Source organism: Scyliorhinus torazame, chromosome 1 (genome assembly GCF_047496885.1).
Source record: "Scyliorhinus torazame isolate Kashiwa2021f chromosome 1, sScyTor2.1, whole genome shotgun sequence".
NCBI lineage: Eukaryota > Metazoa > Chordata > Chondrichthyes > Carcharhiniformes > Scyliorhinidae > Scyliorhinus > Scyliorhinus torazame.
The window spans coordinates 398,566,295-398,588,786 of NC_092707.1; the positions used below are offsets into that span (position 1 = coordinate 398,566,295).

The 22,492-nt window shown below is 52.7% G+C and overlaps 1 long non-coding RNA gene across 1 annotated transcript in view; it reads right to left on the reverse strand.

Moving 5' to 3' along the window:
• Positions 1-18,480: 18,480 nt before the first annotated feature.
• LOC140410307 (uncharacterized) overlaps positions 18,481-22,492 on the reverse strand; it is a 40,574-nt gene continuing 36,562 nt past the window's right edge. Inside the window, exon 3 of the long non-coding RNA XR_011940616.1 lies at positions 18,481-19,411. This is a non-coding gene — a long non-coding RNA (uncharacterized lncRNA). The remainder of the gene's footprint in view (positions 19,412-22,492) is intronic.

Sequence of the window (22,492 nt, forward strand, 5' to 3'; positions counted from 1 at the left end):
TAAGGCCATAGAAAGGAAAACCTCTGTGGGATTGTCTACGCACGGGTTATAGCCTGACAGTTTCTCCCCCCTCCCCCCCCATCTCTCTCTCTCCATCCTGCCCCGGGTGAGCTCATTTTGTTGGCAGAGGGTCAGCTTTCACACGTCGAGTGAGAAGCCATCACCACTTCCCCAGCTGTTGCAGTTCTGTCATTCAGGGTGCTGGTCCGATCAACAGTCCTGGATGTGCCATGACTTGAATTTGCGAACATTGTCCGCCTCCACTGTCACTGGGCAATCTGTTCCACAAATTCATCAAGCTACGCACAAAGTAATTAAATGTAAACTGTACGCTCTGTTGAACGAGAATCTACACCCTTATTTTTTTCTCTTTCTCAATCCTGATGGGTCTGCTATGTTTTTCTGCCATTTTCAGCTCGTAAATATTTGTAAATGTTTCCTTGTCAGGCGCCACCTCAGCTCATCTGTGACTGAAACGCTCACCTATGCCATTGTCACCCCTCGCCTCGACCGTTCCTGATCAACCTTTCCCATTACACCCTCCACAATCCTGAGGCCGTTCCAAACTCTGCTGTTCGCACGTCCTAATGTGCACCAGGTCCCATTCATCTATCATCCCTATTGGCTCCAGGTGCGGACGGAGGGTTTGGAGGACTCGGTGGCATTGTGATAATTGGCACAACTCTGCCAAAAGATTTCTAAAGGCCAGAAAATCCATTTGGGAGTCTGTGGGCGCGAATCTCTGATCGTGCGAGTGTCCGCGTCATCCTGAACGCCGTCATGTTTCAGGGCGGCGCGAAACCGGTGTGGGCACGAGCGATTCTGGCCCCACCTCGCGATGCGCGGTGGCTTTACGGAACGCGCCGGCCTCGACGCAACATGGCGCGGAGTTTCTGGGGCCGGATGCGCCACAAAGTAGGCTCGGGGGGGGGGGGGGGGGGGTAGAGGCCGGCCCGCCGATCGGTGGGCCCCGATCGCGGACCAGACCCCATTGGAGGCTCCCCCCGGGGACGGAGCCACCACCCCCCCCCCCAACAGGCCGCCCCCCGACACTTAGCGCAGCGTTCCCGCCGGCAGCGACCAGGCGTGGACGGCACCGGCGGGACTCTGCTTTTTCCGCGCGGCTGCTCGGCCCATACAGGCCGGAGAAGTGGCCGCCCAGCCTCGTACAGCGGCCTGCAGCCGGCGTCGTGCCAAATGGCACCGATTCTCCGCACCTCGGAGAATCGCGCGCCGACGTCGGGGCGGTGTGGCGCGGTTGCGCCGATTCTCCAGTCTTCTGGATTCTCCAGAATGGGACGGTATGGAGGGCCGTCCAGCTGGGCCTCCGGTCCAGAAATCTCCCGGCCACCCGCTGGCAAGAGGTCCTCCCTGATACACTACATTCCATTCGCTCGTTACTCTGCACTGCCACTAACAGTACACCGCATGAACGTCTTTTTGCCTTCCCCAAGAAGTCCACATCCGGGGTGTCGCTCCCAACTTGGCTCACAGCTCCGGGAACTGTGCTTCTCCGTAAACATGTGCGACTCCACAAGGCGGACCTGTTGGTGGAGAGGGTACACTTGCTCAACGCAAACCCCCAGTACGCCTACGTGGCATTCCCCGACGGGCGCCAGGATACTATCTCCCTCAGGAACCTGGCACCGACAGGTTCCACCCCCACACCACCCCCGTCGCCCCCGGTGCCACCCTCCCCACCCCCGTCGCTCACAACAACCCCCCCCCCCAGGACCGTCCGTCCTCCCCCTGCCCACGCCTGTCAATGAAGAGGATTTCGGCACGCTCCCGGAGTCACGTGCGACCAGGTCAGCACCAACATTGCCGTCACCACTTTGTCGCTCCCAAAGGACCATCAAGGCCCCGGACCGGCTGCACCTCTGACCGGTCCACCGGACGCCCAAAGACATTTGTTTTGCTCTGTAAATATTAAAATCATGATTGTGTATAGTTCTCCAACACCCCCGCCAGACTCAATTTTAACAGGGGGTGAATGTGGTAAACCACTGTTGTACTTATATTAGAGGATGTACGGTAGAACCTGCACTACAGGTTCGCCTGTGGCCCCTGCCTGCTGGCTCCGCCCAGGAGACGGAGTATAAAGATGTGTGTCCTCCAGCTCGCAGCCATTTCGCCAGCAGCTGTGGGAGGCCACACATCTGATACCAATATAGCCTCAGTTTGGATTCAACTTTCGTCTTTCGTCAAATTGATCGTGCCTCAACCAGAAAGGTTGCGGGTTCAGATCCCATCCTGGAGAGTTCAGCATGCAAAAACTAAGCTGATATCACCCCCACCCACCCCCATCCCCCCTTGCCCCCCACCCACCCACACAACCCCCTATCCCCGTGCATTGCTGGGCTGTCATCTTGGGCGTCATTCTCCGACCCCCCGCCGGGTCGGAGAATGGCCATAGGCCGCCGTGCATCCCGCCCCCGCCCCCGCCGAAGTCTCCGGTACCGGAGATTGGGCGGGGGCGGGAATCGGGCCGCGCCGGTTGGCGGGACCCCCCGCTGGATTCTCCGGCCCGTATGGGCCGAAGTCCCGCCCAGAAATTGCCTGTCCCGCCGGCGTAAATCAAACCTGGTATTTACCGGCGGGACCAGGCGGCGTGGGCGGGCTCCGGGGTCCTGGGGAGGGGGCGCGGGGCGATCTGACCCCAGGGGGTGCCCCCACAGTGGCCTGGCCCGCGATCGGGGCCCACCGATCCGCGAGCGGGCCTGTGCCGTGGGGGCACTCTTTCCCTTCCGCCTCCGCTACGGCCTCCACCATGGCAGAGGCGGAAGAGACTCTCCCCACTGCGCATGCGCGGGAAACTGACAGCGGCCGCTGACGCTCCCGCGCATGCGCCGGGAAACTGTCAGCGGCCGCTGACGCTCCCGCGCATGCGCCGCATTTCCGCGCCAGCTGGCGGGGCAACAAATGCCATTTCCGCCAGCTGGCGGGGCGGAAATCCCTCCGGCGTCGGCCTAGCCCCTCAATGTTGGGGCTAGGCCGCCAAAGATGCGGAGCATTCCGCACCTTTGGGCCGGCGCGATGCCCGCCTGATTGGCGCCGTCTTTCGCGCCAGTCGGCGGACATCGCGCCGTTGGGGGAGAATTTTGCCCCTTATCTCTGAATAAAAAAGTCCTATCCTTATGTTAAAATGGTGCTATTTGTAGGAGGACAGGGGGGAAGTTCATGGCCTGGCAAACATCTATCCCTCCACCAAAGCTATCTGAATTCAAAGAACTGAAAATCGTCTGGCTGCCTTGACATTGGCCAATCCAGTTTTATATTCAACCATTGAGCTGAGCGTCAACCCCTGGTCGTTATCTCATCAAGTTTTACTTTGTTTTGGCTGCCAGGGCAGAAAAAGGAAGCTTTATAATATGACTATCCTCCTCATAGAATTCCTATAGCACAGAAACAGGCCATTCAGCCCATCGAGTCTGCACAACCCTCTGCAAGAGCACTCTACCGAGGCCAACTCCACCGTCCTATCCCTGTAACCCTGTGCATTGACATGGCCAATCCGCTTAACCTGCACATCTTTGGACTGTGGGAGGAAACTGGAGCACCCGGTGGAAACCCCACGCAGGCACGGGGAGAATCTACAAACTCCACACAGACAGTCACCCAAGGCCTGAGTTGAACCCGGGACACTGGCGCTGCGAGGCAGCCGTGCTAACCACTGTGCCACCATTACGCACCACTTTGAGATTAAGTGGGCTCCAAAATGGCTTACCTGCTGATGCAAATTTGGAACTGGGTCAACCTTCACGTCATCCCCTCAGCATCTCCCTAATCTTTGTCCTCTACTGGCTGCGATGCTTCCTCTTTTACAACAGTGACTATACTTCAAGAAGTACTCCGCTGGATGTGAAGAACTTTAAGACACCCTGAGGTGATGGCAGGTACTACCGAAATGAAAGTATTTTTTTCCTTTCCCTTCTGCCCTCTGATGTCATACCAATGCACAGGTGTCAGCGTCCGCGTGTCGTGGTGAGATGGCTGAAGTCTCAGCCGGCAGTGGGAGTGTGGGCGGCACCATTGACAACCACACCTCCTGCCGTGGCCACCATTTTCCCATTCCATTCAATCCAGGCCTACAACCTTAAGGTGGCCTCTGAGCCTGTGAGCGACGCGAGACACCCAAATGAAGATTAAAATGCCCTTCCATATAAAATAAACACAAATCAATCCAGTCCTCATTTCAGTTCCACTGTTAACTATCTGGGGAAAGCAATCTTCATCAAAAGATAAACCGTTTTATTCCGTTCGAAAAGAAGCTGAAATTCTGAAGGTGCAAGTTAACTAGAAAAGATGATGTGTAGGCCATGGCTTCCTCAACCCAGCCACAAACACAGTAATTAGCCCCTCGACCCGGCAGTGTTCCTCATTCGACCTGACCCTGGCCTCGACTTGGAAGTGGAAGAGGCCCGACCCGGAAGTCTGACCCCGACCCGGAGAAATCAACCCGGCTCCCAGAGAGCCAGACCCGGCCTAGGAAGCGACCTCGGACCCCGGAACTCTTGACCCGGCCCAACCACAAGGCCCAGCCCGACCTGGAGAGGCCCGCCCAGCACCCCGATTTACCGGCAGATAGAGGAAAGGAGAATCCACGTGGAGGCCAGACCAGGCCTACTCCAAGGCCCGATACCAGGAACGCCCGACCAGACCACCAACACTGGAAACAAACATGTGACCCGGCCTAACCTGATCCAGGAAGCCTCTGCCTGCCTGCGACCTAAACCCAGACTAGACAGACCCAAAATGGCAGAGACCCCACGCGAGGACCGGAACACGCCAAAATGTAGACCCGTACTCGCGGCACCCCGGGCCCGACCGGATCACGAACATGCCCCCACTCCACTCAGAGGGAAGTAAGAGACTGCTGTATGCTCTCTTTCACAGAGTCATGGATCACTCCTGCCTCACCGGACTGTACCATACAACCTGACGGCTTCTCAATACACCGGATGGAACGCACGGCGTCATCGGGCAAAGCGACGGGTGGAGGGATTTGCCTCCACATCAACTCCTCCTGGTGCTCGGACGTGGGGACCCTGGTGAACTATTGCCCCCCAGACCGGGAATACCTGACTGTGAAATGCCGCCCTTACTCACAGGAGTTCACTTCTGCCATCATCACAGCGGTCCATCCCAGGCAGAGGTGAAGAAGGAGCTTAATGAATTGTACACCACTATAAATAACAATGAAACAGAATACCCGGAGGCCGTGTTCATCGCGGCCGGGGACTTCAACTAGGCCAACCTCAAGAGTGTGCTGCCAAAATTCCACCAACACATCTCCTGTCGCACCAGGGGCCCCATCATCCTTGACCACTGCTACACAAACATTAAGGACGCCTAACGATCCATCCCCCAATCGCACTTTGGAAAATCAGACCACAAGACGGTGCTCTTTCCACTGGCATAAAAACAAAACCTTAAATGGGAGAATCCAATTAAGAAGGTCGTGCAGTGCTGGTCCAAGGCAATGGAAGAGCTGCTTGGAGTCAGTGGACTGGTCCATTTTCAAGAACTCAGCGGCCAACTGATGTACCATCAATAATGACAGAGGAAGAGTTGAGAGTGAAACTGTGCCTTTAATTAGCTTAAAGATACCTGCAGGCAGCCAGCCCCAGACTGAAGGAAGGGCCGGAGGTTGGCCACCTTTGTACCTCCACCGAGGGGAGGAGCCACAGGCGGAGCCTGATGGGAGGAGCCACAGGTGGAGCCCGAGGGGAGGAGTCACAGGCGGAGCCAGCAGGGGCAAGCTCGGGCATGTTACATACAGCAGGTATAATACAATACAGTGGTTTACCACATTCACCCCCTGTTAAAAAAGAGTCCAGTGGGGGTGAAGTGGACGGGTTGAATTATATATCGAGTCTGGCGGGGGCTTTGACTTTCCGCTGTGACCGCCGCAGTCCCGGCTGTGGTGTGGATACTGGTGTCGGATGAAGTGTTGAGGCCTGCGTGTCCAAGGGCGGGTCGTCTTCTGCATCACCAAGTAGATGAGTGCCTGGTGACGGACCCTGAGGCTCTGGCGTGCCATGCACTGGGACTAGCGGAGTATGCCGTGGCCCTGGTGCACCATGGGCAGCAATGCTTATTGTCACAAGTAGGCTTCAAATGAAGTTACTGTGAAAAGCCCCTAGTTGCCACATTCCCGCGCCTGTTTGGGGAGGCTGGAACGGGAATCGAACCGTGCTGCTGGTCTGCCTTAGTCTGCTTTCAAAGCCAGCGATTTAGCCCTGTGCTAAGAAGGTGTAGGGTCGGGGGTAGTGGTGATGGTCGCTGGGGAACCTGCGGGTGCCAAATCCCGGAGGGAGACTGTGCCCTCCCGCCCGTCATGGTGTGCCACGTAGACATATTTGGGGTTAGCATGGAGGAGAAGGACCCGTTCGACTAGGGGATCTGACTTATGACTCCTCACATGCTTCCGGAGGAGGACGGGCCCTGGGACCATCAGCCAGGACGGGAGCGAGACCCCTGAGGTGGACTTCCTGGGGAAGACAAACATTCTCTCGTGAGGTATAGCATTGGTGGCGGTACACAGGAGCGACCGGATGGAGTGGAGCTCATCGGGAAAGACCTCCTGCCATCAGGAGACAGAGAGACTTCTAGACCATAGGGCAAGAAGGACGGCCTTCCAGACCATCGCGTTCTCCCTCTCCACTGTCCGTTCCCCCGGGGGTTGTAGCTGGTAGTCCTGCTCGAGGCGATGCCCTTGCTAAGCAGGTACTGGTGCAGCTCATCACTCATGAAGGAGGAACCCCGATCGCTGTGGATGTAAGTGGGGAAACCGAACAAGGTGAAGAGGCCGTGCAGGGCCTTGATAACTGTGGCAGAGGTCATGTCAGGGCACGGGATGGCGAAAGGGAAATGTGAGTACTCATCAATGATGTTGAGGAGGGGGTGGGAGGCCTTTGAAATCAACGCTGAGGTGCTCAAAGGGGTGGGAGGCCTTTACCAGGTGTGCTCTGTCTGGCCGATACTAGTGTGGTTTGCACTCTGCGCAGACCTGGCAGTCCCTGGTCACAGTCTGACCTCCTCGATGGAGTAAGGCAGGTTGCAAGCCTTGATAAAGTGGGAAAACGGGTGACCCCCGGGTGACAGAGGTCATTATGGAGGGCCCGAAGTCAGTCAACATGTGCGCTGGCACATGTACCGCGGGATGTGGCATCTGGGGGCTCATTGAGCTTCCCAGGTCGATATAAGATATCATAATTATAGGTGGAGAGTTCGATCCTCCACCTTAGGATCTTGTCATTCTTGATCTTGCCCCGCTGTGTGTTATTGAACACGAAGGCAACCGACAGTTGGTCAGTGAGGAGAGTGAATCGCCTGCCGGCCAGGTAATGCCTCCAATGTCGCACAGCTTCTACAATGGCTTGGGCTTCCTTTCCGGCAGAGTAGTGTCGAATTTCGGAGACCTGGAGGGTGCGGGAGAAGAAAGCCACGGGCCTGCCCGCCTGGTTGAGGGTAGCAGCCAGGGCAAAGTCGGACGCATCGCTCTCCATTGCAACGGGATGGACTCGTCTACTGCGTGCATTGTGGCCTTGGCAATATCTGCTTTGATGCGGTTGAAGGCCAGCCAGGCCTCAGCTGTCAGGGGAAGAAGGGTGGATTTAATGAGTGTGCGGGCCTTGTCCGCATAATTGGGGACCCACTAGGCATAGCAGGAAAAGAACCGCAGGCATCTCTTCAGGGCCTTGAGGCAGTGGGGAAGGGGAAGTTCTAGGCGGTCAGGGTCAGGCCCTAGGACTCCGTTTTGCACAACGCAAGGGTCAACAGTTAAAGCTGGTATTGCATTTACCCACAGTTCAAGTATGTTAATATAGTTAACCTTATAATAAAATAGAGTTGCACCACTTCCAGTGTTGGTGACCTGTTTGTGATCCAGAACACCCAACACATCATGGTACAAGGAGTGGTTGCATACTCGCACTTCTGAGACCCACCTGCAACTAATCAGCATTCCGGCATCCTGCAGTATGGAGAACATCAACCCGCCGCCGCCGCTCCGCATCGCCGGCAATCTCGGGGTCAATTGGAAGATTTTTAAACAGCGCTTCCAGCTCTTCCTCGAAACCACGGACAGGGAGAAGGCATCGGACACCAGGAAGATTGCTCTGCTCCTCTCCACGGCCGGGCAACATGCCATCCACATCTTCAACTCCCTCACATTCGCAGGCGAAGAGGACAAAACAAAGTACAAGACGGTTCTCCACAAATTCGATACCCACTTCAGCATAGAGGTCAATGAATGCTTCGAAAGATACCTGTTCCAGCAGCACTTGCAGGGTAAGGACGAGCCTTTCCAATCCTTTTTAACACACCTCCGCATCCTTGCGCAGTCCTGCAGCTACGGGCCCACCTCTGACTCCATGATACGCGACCAGATCGTACTTGGTGTTCTGTCGGACCCCCTGCGTCAGCAGCTCCTCAAAATTAAGCAACTCACCCGAGCGACTGCCATCGAGACCTGTGTCTTGCATGAAAATGCCACCATCCGGTACACCCACATACAGGTGGCTGGAATGGATCTGCAAGGTCCCCACGAGGCGGAACGGGACCAAACAATTGAACACCTCCAAGGCTGTAGCCTGGATGAGGGCGGCCATTTCGCACGCTTTTCGCGGCCTCCCGCGCTTGTACGCGCCAAACGAGGGGACGGTGACGTGGAGGAATGTGATGCGCAGGCACGCACCACGCAGGACCGCACCGCGCATGCGCGGTGGCGCAACGAGCGTACTGACGTCACGACGTGCGGCAAGTGTGGCTCCGCCCTTTTAAAGCGGCAATGTCCTGCAGAATCTCGATGTGGCAGACTTGGCCACTATGCTGCCTGTTGTCGAGCAGCTCAACCTGCCAATTCGCATCGCTTCAACCAGCCTCGCAGGAAAGTTCGGGCAATTCAACCCACGTTCACCGAGTCCGATTACGACTTCCCGCAGACCAGTGACACCGAGGGCTCGAGGGAGCATTTTCGAGTCGCTGTTATAACAAAGAACAGGCTGTCCCCGAATCAAAACCACCAGCCGCTGTCGGAGCACAGCATTGATCCAGATGATGAGTGGTGTGCCACCCTGATGGTCAACCAGAATTCGTCGCCCACCTCAGAGACTTGACTTATGAGTTTTACGATGTTGGACTCTTTGATCTGTTCTGTTATCCGGTTTCATCATTCCAGTAGTTTCTATATCATGTTCATTTCGTTGTTGGTGTGACACCCTCTTTCTCTGCACCAAGCACCTTCCCGTGTAAATAGATTAGCCTCCTGTACATAGTCATGTAAATAACACGCACACACATAGTCAGGTACATTCACTACACGATATTTATTGTCACGCAGGCACATGTTCTTTATATAAAAGGGGAGATGTCATAATATACACCAGTATATTATGGTGCAGACACACACACACACTGATGGACATGCAGTGGGACCAAGCAGCATACACAACACCACAGCCAATCACCAGTGAGAGCACACGCACTATAAAGACAGGGGACAGGAGAGTTCCCGCTCATTCTAGTAGCAGCCAGCTCGGAGCACAGAGCTCACAGCCTGCACCACAGACATTCACCATGTGCTGAGTGCATCACCTGGTTAGGACTAGGCAAGGGTCAACAGTTAAAGCTGGTATTGCATTTACCCACAGTTCAAGTATGTTAATATAATTAACCTTATAATAAAATAGAGTTGCACCACTTCCAGTGTTGGTGACCTGTTTGTGATCCAGAACACCCAACACATCAAGGTTGGCCTTCTTAAAAGTGAACCCTCGGAAAGCAACGGGTCCTTTGACTTCCAAATCACCCAACAGCCTCTGATTCTCCATAAACCTCCTCCCACCTGAAATCTACGCCCTCTGGTTATGGGCCACTCAACCAAGCGAATAATGTCTTCTGATCCACTCTTATCTGGACCCCGCAAACTTGATACACTTCAAATTGAATCTCTCCTCAACCTCCTCCGTTTCAAAGAAAAGAACCTCAGCCTGTCCAATCTTTCCCCAAAAATAAAATGTTCCGCTATAGGAAACAACTGGATAGTCCGAGGCTTTTTCTCAGGGCAGAGGGGTCAATGACGAGGGGGCAGAGCTCTATGGTGCGAGGGGCAAGGTTTAGAGGAGATGTACGTGGTGCCTGGAACTCGCTGCCGGAGGAGGTGGTGGAAGCAGGGACGATAGTGACGTTTAAGGGGCATCTTGACAAATACATGAATAGGATGGGAATAGAGGGATACGGACCCCGGAAGTGCAGAAGATTTCAGTTTAGACGGGCAGCATGGTCGGCGCAGACTTGGAGGGCCGAAGGGCCTGTTCCTGTGCTGTACTTTTCTTTGTTCTTTGTTCTTTATTTGTGAAAATCTCCTCTGTACCCTGGCTAGCGTAATCAAATCTTTCCTATTATGCGGTGATCAGACCTGCACGCTATACTCCAACTGTGGTCTCAATGGTGCTTTGTACAATTCCAGCAGAACCTCCCAGCTCTTATATTCTGTGCTTTGTCTATTAAAGGCAAGTATCCCATCTGTCTTCTTGATCGCCTTATCTACCCTGTCCAATGACCTGCAGGGAGCTATGGCCACGTGCTCCAAGGAAATTCTACACTCCTTAGTATCTGACCATCCATTGTGTATTCCCTTTCCTTGTTAACCTTTCCCAAATGCATTACCTCACAATTCACTGGACTGAACTGCATTTTCCATTGTTCCACCCACGTGACCCGCCCACCGATACCGTCCAGCAGCCCACAGCTTTCTCCCTCACTGTGATCCATGCAACCAATTTCTGCATCTGCCAGGTGAGCTCCGATCCAAACTCTCCAGCCAAGCTCTCTCTCTGTGTCTTTTCAAATTCAGAGTTGTAGCTTTCCAAACACTTGTTTGTCGAATCCTGGCGTATGCAAGTTGTGTGGGGGATTCTGATATGGCAAGAAGTCATTGAATTAATCCAAAGACATGCTGCAAGATTCTGCATGAATTAGTATGGGAACTATACCTTAGTCACATCCTTGATCAATGATTTGAAATGGGAATCATGATAGCAAAGTGAATAAGATGGACCAGAGCTGGAATATTGTTGTGTACGGTTTTAGAAAGGATGTGAACCCTTTGGAAAAAGTCCAGGCGAGATTTATCTTAATCTTAATAATCTTTATTGTCACAAGTAGACTTACATTAACACTGTAATGGAGTTTCTGTGAAAATCCCCTAGTCGCCACCTTCCGGCGCCTGTTCTGGTACACAGAGGGAGAATTCAGAATGTCCAAATTACCTAACAGCACGTCTTTCGGGACTTGTGGGAGGAAACCGGAGCACCCGGAGGAAACCCACGCAGACACGGGGAGAACGTGCAGACTCCGCACAGACAGTGACCCAGCGGGGAAATCGAACCCGTGACCCTGGTGCTGTGAAGCCACAGTGCTAGCCACTTGATGCTACCATGCTGCCCACGGTTGGGACTGTTCTCCTTCCAGGGAAGAAGGCTAAGAGGAAATTTAATAGAGGTGTTCAAAATCTTGAGGGACTGGACAGAGTAGATAGGGAGAAACTGTTCCCGCTCATAAATGGTTCGAGAATGAGAGGGCGCAGATTTGAAGTGATTTGTGAAAGATGCAAATGTGACGTGAGAAAAAACATTTTCACACAGCGAGGGCTTTGAGTCTGGAATGCGCGGCCTGGAAGTGTGGTGGAGGCACGTTCAATCAAGGCATTCAACAAGGGCATTAAATTATTACTTGAATGGAAACAAGGTGCAGGGGTAAAACCATAAGATGTAGGAGCAGAAGTAGGCCATTCGCCCCATCGGTTGGCTCCGCCATTCAATGAGATCATGACTGATCTGAGATAATCCTCAACTCCACATTCCCGCCTCATCTCCATTACCCTTGATTCTCTTTCTGATTACAGGGGAAAAGACAGCGGAATGGCAGTAAATCAACATGCTCATTCAGAGAGGCGGTGCAGACACGATGGGCTGAATGCACCATAACAATTCTGTGACCTGTAAAATAGACTGACTGTGTTCTATAAAATTGGTGGGAATTGGCAGAAAGTGTTGGGAGGGTGTTGGTTACAATGTCATAGACATAGGCATAGAATTTACAGTGCAGAAGGAGGCCATTCGGCCCATCAGGTCTGCACCGGCTCTTGGAAAGAGCACCCTACCCAAGGTCAACACCTCCACCCTATCCCCATAACCCAGTAACCCCACCCAACACTAAGGGCAATTGTGGACACTAAGGGCAATTTCTGATGGCCAATCCACCTAACCTGCACATCTTTGGACTGTGGGAGGAAACCGGAGCACCCGGAGGAAACCCACGCACACACGGGGAGGAGGTGCAGACTCCGCACAGACAGTGACCCAAGCCGGAATCGAACCTGGGACCCTGGAGCTGTGAAGCAATTGTGCTATCCACAATGCTACCGTGCAGCCCCTTAAAGAATGTCTCTTAAAGAAGTCTTCATAATCTTCAGGGATGTACTTCTGAGGCTGCACAAGGCTCTGGTCAGACCCCATTTGGAGTGTTGTGAGCAGTTTTGGGCCCCGTATCTAAGGAAGGATGTGCTGGCCTTGGAAAGGGTCCCGAGGAGGTTCACAAGAATGATCCCTGGAATGAAGAGCTTGACGTATGAGGAACGGTTGAGGACTCTGGGTCTGTCCTCGTTGGAGTTTAGAAGGATGAGGGGGGATCTTATTGAAACTTACAGGATACTGCAAGGCCTGGATAGAGTGGACGTGGAGAGGATGTTTCCACTTGTAGGAAAAACTAGAACCAGAGGACACAATCTCAGACTAAAGGGACGATCCTTTAAAACAGAGATGAGGAGGAATTTCTTCAGCCAGAGGATGGTGAATCTGTGGAACTCGTTGCAGCAGAAGGCTGTGGAGGCCAAATCACTGAGTGTCTTTCAGACAGAGAGAGAGATAGGTTCTTGATTAATAAGTGGATCAGGGGTTATGGGGAGAAGGCAGGGGAATGGGGATGAGAAAATATCAGCCATGATTTAATGGCGGAGCGGACTTGATGGGCCGAGTGGCCCAATTACGCTCCTATGTCTTATGGTCTTGTGGTGGGTGAATAACAAGTCTTTATTAGCCATTTGTAACTATATACATATAAACAGTAAACAGTACAGGCAATGAGGTATTTCCATAAGCTAAGTCTTCACATGTCTCTGCTCAATACAGCACTGACCCCAGGTTTGGATCATGCACCTTCATACATCACTGTGTGGGTGGTACTGTACTCAGTCCCACATTAACCCTGTATGTGCCAGACCATTATATGGCAGAGACAAGTACCGGGGGCGAAATTCTCCGGAAACGGCGCGATGTCCGCCGCCTGGTGCCCAAAAGGGCGCAAATCAGTCGGGCTCCGCATCTTTGGGTGCCGAGCCCCAACCTTAAGGGGCTAGGCTCGCGCCGGGCGAATTTCCGCCCCGCCAGCTGGCGGAAAAGGCCTTTGGTGCCCCGCCAGCTGGTGCGGAAATGACATCTCCGGGCGGCGCATGCCCGGGAGCGTCAGCGGCCGCTGAGGGCATTCCCGCACATGCGCAGTGGAGGGAGTCTCTTCCGCCTCCGCCATGGTGGAGACCGTGGCGGAGGCGGAAGGGAAAAAGTGCCCCCAAGGCACAGGCCCACCCTTGGATCGATGGGCACCGATCGCGGGCCAGGCCACCGTGGGGGCACCCCCCAGAGCCAGATCGCCCCGTGCCCCCCCCAGGACCCCGGAGCCCGCCCGCGCCGCCTTGTCCCGCCGGTAAGGTAGGTGGTTTAATCTACGCCGGCGGGACAGGCATTTTAGCGGCGAGACTTCGGCTCATCCGGGCCGGAGAATTCGGCAACCGGCGGGGGCGGGATTCACGCCAGCCCCCGGCGATTCTCCATCCGGCGGGGGGTCGGAGAATCTCGCCCCATGTGTCCTCTGACAATGACAAAAGATGAGGTAGTCATCCACAAATACGACAAGACAATTTGTTTCCAAGGTTAGGTTGATCTCCACAGAGCAAAGGTGTTTGAGGGGAGATTTGGGAGAGGTGAACAAGATTATGACAGGTTTCGACAAGGAAAAACTGTTCCTGCTGGCTAATGGCACAAGGAGTAGGGGTTTAAAATTCTGGGCTGGAGATGCGGAGGCAGAACATATGAAGGAGTGAGGGGTAATCAGCTTGCTGCCTACGAGGTTGATGGAAGTGGATGAATGATTTCAAAAGAAATTTGGATGGGGTCTTTCGGGAAATAAACCTGGCGGGCTGTGGGGAAAGAGCAGGTGAATGGGACTGATTGAATTACTCTGCAGAGAACTAGAATGGAATGGATGGGCTGAATGGCCTCCTTGAGTGTTACAATGGCAACTCTAATGTGGAGCTCGAACACCTATCAGCAACCTGTGTGTCGAGGAGTACATTACTAACCCCCATTTAAAAGCAGTGAAGTAAATACCCAAGCTCATTATACCCTGGGCGAGATTCTCCACTCCCGCGCCGGTTGGGAGAATCGCCTGTGCCGCCAAAATTTCCGGGGACGCCGGTCCGACCCCCTCCCGCGATTCTCCCAAGCGGTGGGAACGGCCCCGTCGAGTTCCGCGCGGCTGCAGGCTGGAGAATCGCCGAAGACACCCAAAATGGCGATTCTCCGGCACCCCCGCTATTCTCAGGCCCGGATGGGCCGAGCGGCCAGGCCAAAACGGCGGGTGCCCCCCAGCGCCGTCCACACCTGGTCGCTGCTGTCAGGAACAGCGCGCGAACGCTGGGGGGGGGGGGGGGGGGCGGCCTGCAGGAGGGCGAGGGGGGATCCTGCACCGGGGGGTACCTCAAATGTGGGGTGGCCCGCGATCGGTGTCCACCGATCGTCGGGCCGTCCACTCTGAAGGAGGGCCTCCTTCCTTCCGCTGCCCCGCAAGATCCGCCCGCCATCGTCTTGCGGGGCGGACTTGGAGAGGACGGCAACCACGCATGCGCGGGTGAAGCCAGTTATGCGGCGCCGGCCGCGTCATCTATGCGGCGCCGCTTTTACGCGGCGACAAGGCCTGGTGCGTGTAGATGACGCGGCACCGATCCTAGCCCAGTGTTGGGGCCTGAATCGTTCAGGATCGGGGCCGTTTCACGCCGTCGTGAACCTCGACGGCGTGGGCATTTCGGCGCGGGAGTGGAGAATCCCGCCCCCTGACTCTGAACTGAAAAGGTCTGCATTGGGTCAGCCTGTTTGAGCAAAGCAGGTTTAGCCTGGATCAATAGTTCTGTGCCCCTGTTTGCCTCCATTGACTCCTGAGAACAGTTACCCTTGCAGATGGGTGGCATTACTTCTCACTCCTGAAGAGATTTTTAAAAAAATAACAATGATTTCCTTTCAAAGTGGTGGCTTCCAGTTTTCAGGTGAAATAAAGAGTTTCTTTTAGTTCAGACTCTCCAGCAAATATTTCGCAAAGTTGTGCAACCCCACACTTGCAGGCCACAGAGAGGCCTCGGAACCCGAGCACCCCCTCAAACCAAACCGCGCGCCCGGTGGGACTGTGCCATTTGTTTACGATGCCTTCAACGAGTTGCAGCTGCCACCAGCTGCAGGCGGGCTCTGCTTATAAGAAGAACCCTGTTGTTTCTGCATTACAAAGGGTTTGGAACAGAGTGTGAGTGGGGGTGGGGGCGGTGCTGGCTGGCTGCAGAGGAGAGAGTGGAGATTGGGATGTGGTCGTTTCAATGGATTTGGCATTTGATTGATACGCCAGCAGAGGAGATAGTTCGCCTCAGTCACAGTACAGCAAACGAATATGACAAATACAAATCCTGATAACATTAAAGAAACTAAGTCCAATACCTCAGTGACCCAGGGCAAACAAATAAGAAAAAACAGCCTGGGACAAAAACAAGAATATCCAGTGCAGTAAGACTCATTCTAGGCAGCGCAGGCCTCAATCGCTGGCTTTGAAAGCAGACGAGGGCAGGCCAGCAGCACGGTTCAATTCCCGTATCGGCCTCCCCGAACAGGCGCCGGAATGTGGCGACTAGGGGCTTTTCACAGTAACTTCATTTGAAGCCTACTTGGGACAATAAGCGATTTTCCTTTTCATTTAATTTCTCATTTTCATTCTAAGAAGGGAGAATCTGTGGAGCCTTTCGTTACATCTTCAGGGCAATTTATCCAAAGCCAACAACATACTTTGAGAAATAGCGTTGTTACTTGGATGGGCAGCACAGTGGTTATCACTGCTGCCTCACGGCACTGGGGTCCCAGGTTCGATCCCTGGTCCGTGTGGAGTTTGCACACATTCTCCCCGTGTTTGCGTGGGTTTCGCCCCCACAACCCGAAAGATGTGCAGGGTAGGTGGATTGGCCACGCTAAATTGCCCCTTAATTGGAAAAAATGAATTGGGTACTCGAAATTTATTAAAAAAAGAAAAGCAAAAATAAAGTGTTGTCACTTGGATAACCGGCAGACAGCTTGAGCACAGCAAGATCCCACAGGGCGGGAATGAATGGTCGGCCTGCGACTGCCGTTGGCTGATTGAGGAACTGCAGCCTTTTACTACAGCTCTGCAATGTGTTCAAGCAGGGGTTGCCTCAGGAAAACTGCCCGATTGAGATTAGAATAATGTCATGGAATCTTTTGCATTCGGCAGAATAATGTCACAGGTGATTACAGCACAGCAGGCGGCCATTTTGCCTGTTGGGCCTGTGCTGGCCCGTGAAAGAGACTTGAGCCGAACCACACTTCCCAGCTTTTGGTCCGTACCCTTTGTAGGTTCCGGCACTCCGAGTGCATATCCAGTTGTTTTTTTAAGGTGCCATTGAGGTGAGGTTTCTGCCACTCCCCATCCTTTCAGACAGTGAGTTCTGAAGAAGCGCTGGGTTCTGATAACGATAACCAAGGACTCAGAACAACAATTGTTTATTCACTAATAATAATAATCTCTATTAGTGTCAGAAGTAGGCTTACATTGACACTGCAATGAGGTTACTGTGAAAATCCCCTAGTCGCCACATTCCGGCGCCTGTTCAGTACACAGAGGGAGAATTCACCGAACAAGCACCTCTTTCTGGACTTGCGGGAGGAAACCGGAGCACCCGGAGGAAACCCACGCAAACACGGGGAGAGCATGCAGATTCCGCACAGACTGTGACCCAAGCCGGGAATCAAACCTGGAACCATGGCGCTGTGAAGCAACGGTGCTAACCACTGTGTTACCGTCTGAGCAGCACTACGTGCATGTACTCTGCCGACACTCCGGGGGAGAACTTCCACACTCCCATCACGTGGCCCTTTTAAGTAGCCACATCATCATGTGACCACTCAGTCTACAAGTCCAATGAGCATTTACCTCGACTTTTGTTCGATAAGCCTTCAGCTTAAGTGTGAGAACCCCTCGGTTTTCTTTGCCTCTGTTTTGCATACATCCCTATTGGACTTTTGCGAATATTTATTTGTATTTAAATCCACATCCATCCTGGACTACCCAGTGCCTACGCACAGTATTACTTAGGGTGTTGGCAGTGAGCAATTTGACAAAGATAAATAATGGCAGATCCAACAGGAATTGTTACTGCTTCTTTGGTGGTTTCTTTTGCTGTTGCTAACTGATTGTCATCTGCATTCGTGGCATTTCCTACGGGGCTGACATTATCCCTCTCACCCCTTCCCCTCTCCTCCCATTTCAAACAAGCACAAGGCCGCTCCCTTTCACAGAATCAAGAAATGTTTACAGTGCAAACTGAGCCCAGTCTGCCCATCGGCCCTGTGCCAGCTCTCTGTGAGAACAGTTCCACCCCCTACCTTCCTGCACATTTTATCTCTTCAATCGCTTATCGAATTCCCTTAGTCCTTGATTGACCCTGCCTCCACCACACACTCAGACAGTGAATTCACAATCCTGTCCACTCGCTGCGCAAAAAATAAATTCCTCATGTCGTCATTGGTTCTTTTGCAAATCACCTTAAATCCGTGCCCTTGACTGTCCAGCCAATGGGAACAGTTTCTCTCTCTCCACTCTGTTACGGAGCCCTCATGATTTTGAACATCTCGATCAAATCACCTCTCAGCCTTCTCTTCTGGAAGGAGGGCAACTCCAGCTTCTCCAACCTATCCACATAACTGGAGTCACTCATTTCCTGGAACTGCGGAGGAATGCCAGGCTGGCCCTGCACACAGAGGGAGAGACATCCCTGTCCAGTTGTGCAGCAACGCCTACCGCCACCTCCACCAGAGGAGCCATTTCACCAGGGCTGGAGAAGATCAGCATCACATCCGTGTTATGGGGGAGATGGTAGCGTATCGTTAATGTCACTGGACTAATAATCCAGAGGCCCAGGCTAATGGTCTGGGATCTACAGCAGCTGGCGGAATTTAAAGGCAATGATTTAATAAATGTAGAATTGAAAGCTAATCTCTGTAATAGTGACCATGAAACTATTGTGTTCTCTGGCTCCCACGATTATGAAGACACACATAGAACATGAGTGTATGGTTGTAACAAGTATTTATTCTTGACTGTAGAAAGGTAACCAGCAATTCTATGGACAGACAATCACGCCTAAGTTACCGTAGAGCTAAGGTGAGACGTGACTGTCTCGTTGTTCGTCCTGCACCAAGTGCCTGCGTCTCGTACGTCCCGCGGTATATATGTCTCCATGTGTGTCTGCTTCCACCTACTGGTAGGAGGTCATGACTGTCCCTACGTGTATTGATCATTAGCTATTTATATTGGTACTGTTATATACAGTTAGATACATTGGTGCAGCTATGTACAATTATGCAGATATGCATATGTGCATAATCATCACAGAAACTATCATTAATTGTTGTTAAAAACCCATCTGGCTCACTCAGCCTTTTGACAGATACCAAATATAGGATCCAGCTCCGAGGTCAGGGACAGAATCGCCTGGTCTCCCAGCCACGTGTTTCCTGGCGCCGTGCCATTTGCTGTCGGCGGGATTCTCTCTTCCCGCTGCTTGTCAATGGGATTTCCCACTGAAGCCACCCCACCCCACTGGGCGGGGATATGCTCCCAGCGGGAAAAGAGAATCCCAATGGCAGGAGAATTCCAGCCGAGATGTAATGCCTGTTCTTGCCAGCTTGGGTCTGGCTCGCACCTTTTGTGGGGACCATGAATTGGATTGAATTTGTTACACATGTGGGTTTTTATAGCTGTGTGCAATGTCTCTTTGAGATCCGAATCATGTAGCTTGCGTGACGTCACCGGCTGCTTCGCGGGCTTTTGGCGGCAAACCTTGTCCGGTGAAGACCTGTTCAATAAACCTCCGTTAATCTCGCTTCAAACCCACGTGTTTCTGCAATCTTGTTTCTTTTGTGCCGTTCGTCTAAAGATACATCAGAATTTTGAATTGGTCTTTGGAGCAAGCATGGAAATGAATTAAGGGGCTTGCCATGTCCACTCCGCCTTCGTAACTCTGAGAAAGGAATTGAAACAATTTGAAACATCCTAACCCAAAGGGAATCTGCTGTCCTTGCCTGGTCTGGTCCATTTGTGACTCCCGGCCCACGGCAATTTGGTTGACGCTGAGCTGCCCTCTGAAATGGCCTAGCCAGCCACTCAGTTCAAAGGCAGCTTGGGACCTGCACCAAATGCTGGTCCAACCAGAGACAGGCACATCACGCGCAAGAAAAGAAACAAAAGTCAGGTTGCCACTGGTGTTACCTGTAATATTGGGCATTGATGCTTATATGCAGAAATGAAGTTACAAATTATTGTCTTCTGGAGCTAGAAATTACTTCAACATCCCCATGGACATTCAGGGAGGGCATCATAATAATGATAATCTTTATTATTGTCACAAGTAGGCTTACATTAACACTGCAATTAAGTTACTGTGAAAATCCCCTCGTCGCCACATTCTGTCAGCTGTTCGGGTACACAGAGGGAGAATTCAGAATGACCAAATTACCTTTCGGGACTTGTGGGAGGAAACCGGAGCACCCGGAGGAAACCCACGCAGGCACGGGGAGAATGTGCGGACTCCGCACAACAGTGACCCAAGCCGGGAATCGAACCTGGGACCCTGGCGCTGTGAAGCAACAGTGCTAACCACTGTGCTACCGCACCGCCCGTTGCAATTATACAGAGCAGCAGTAATCGCTGACACTCAAAGGAGAAGGGTCCCTTTGTGCGGATTACCCTGTAGTTGAATTGTTGTCACTGTTATTACGCAGGGAATTACATATCTGCGCACAGCAAGCTTCCACAAAACGCAATGCGATAATGTCCAGATCGTCTGTTTTTAATTATTTTGCCCGAGAGATAAATATTGGCTGGGACACGGGATAACATCTTTTGCCCCTCTTAAAAATAGTGCCTGTGCTCTTTTACATCAATATAAGAAGACAGACACAGTCTCCGTTTACATCGCATCCAAAAGTTGGCACTTTCGACAGTGCAGTGCTCCCTCACTGCTGCATTGGAGTGTCAGCCTGGGCATTGGTGCTTAAGGCTCTGGAATAGTACTTGAACCCACAGCCTCCTGATTCAGCAGTGAGAGTGCGTCCCTCTGGGCCACAGCTGACACCCTGTCCTGTGTTAGTTGCCCCAGGTGTTATGTGTTGACATCATGCCTAACCCGCAGGCTCCTTCCATCATTTGAACCCATTTAATCTGAGGCAACATTTTTTAAACCAGTCCACGAGGCAAGGCGGACAATTTATTTTTGAAATGATAAAATGAACGCTGAACTAAGGGAACTTTGAGTGCTTTAACTATTTGTTGCCTACACGTATTTCTCAAACTAACAAGGCTTCTTGTGTCAGCTTGGCCCAGTTAGTGGGGCTCGAACCTTTGATTCAGAACTGTGCGTTCCCGAGATTTCCTCTGGTAAAGTACAGCGCTGAGGGAGTGCCGGGCTGTCAGGGGTGCTGACCTGTGGCTGAGTTGTTAAAAACTAAGATAAGGGCAGCACAGTGGCACAGTGGGTTAGCACTGCTGCCTCATGGCACCAAGGTCTCAGGTTCGATCCCGGCTCTGGGTCACTGTCCGTGTGGAGTTTGCACACTCTCCCCGTGTTTGTGTGGGTTTCGCCCCCACAACCCAAAAGATGTGCAAGGCTAGGTGGATCTTCCGGTCCTGCCGACGTCAATGAATTTTTGGCTGGCTTGCCACATCTGCCTGGTCAGGACTGGAAAACCCCAGCCAACGCTTCAGGCCAATCAGAACTGAGGAACGTTCGAGACGGTTTAGGGAAGAAGGCAGGGAAAGAGGCGAGAAGAGGAAAGAATGAAAGGTGAGGCCCAGGACAGGGCGGATGGAAGGAGAGATCGAATGATAAAAAGGATGATGGTGCGAGGCAAAAGCAAGGGGGGAGGAGCGGGTGGTAACGCCAAAGGTAAAGGGGAAAAAGATGGGCCTAGAGGAGGTGTGAATGGCAATAACTAAATGATTAGTAACAGTTGTGTGTGGTTCTCTGCCTTGCTCTATCCGGATGGTTTCGATGTGTGGTGTTGATCAGAGAACAACGAGTCTTGTAAACCAACAAAACTATTTTATTAAACACTACTAACTGGATTCGACATATCCCTAAGAAACAAACAGTTGATTGATCATACATAAACTATACTCACTATGCTCATCTACATCTAACTCACTAACATAATAAACTGCTCTCTCACTATCTTCAGTCCTTCTAGCCAGCTTCTGCTCCTACCACCTACTCCAAACTTCTGTCCCACAAGACTCTGCATCATCCCTTATATACATCCAAGACTAGCTCCCTCTAGTGGCTCTCTGTGTACATTTTATTAACCCTTACTTTACTGGCATGTATAACAATACCACAAGTTGCTGTCCAAAAAATAAATGGGAGCGGTGTTTGTGATCCGAAGTTGTTGAACTCAATGTTGAATGCCGAAGACCATGAAGACCATGTGGTAGTCACCACTGATGTATATATTAGGTGATTTGTGGTAAGGCCCTGTACTACAGGTACGGGAGTAGTTCCCTGCCTGCTGGCTCCGCCCAGTAGGTGGAGTATAAATATGTGTGCTCCCCATACAGCAGCCATTTTGCCAGCTGCTGTGGGAGGCCACACATCTTAGTGTAATAAAGCCTCCTTATGCGGGACGCTTTTGTTATGGGGATTGGGTCAGACCTCATAGGCCAGCGACTTTTAGAGGGGGCCACTCTCGATCTCGCAGAGACAAAGAAGCTAGCGCTATCCATGACAGTCACTGTGCGCAATATTCAGGCCTACACCACCAGCCGCGTGGCCCATCCCTCCTACGCATCATGGACACCACAGACGCCCGCCCCAACGGGGGCCTTACCCAGCCAATACGCCTGCGCCACGTGCCAGCCGCCAACATCGGGGGTCCCCGATTTTACTTTTGCGGCCAACAAAAACACCCCCGCCAACGCTACCCGGCCCGCGCTGCCCTTTGTAAGGCAGAAGGGGCACTTCGCCGTGGTGTGCCAGGCCCGCGCAGTCGCCGCTATCGCACCGACCCCCCTCGTTTACGCACAATGGGCGCCGCCATCTTCGACTCCC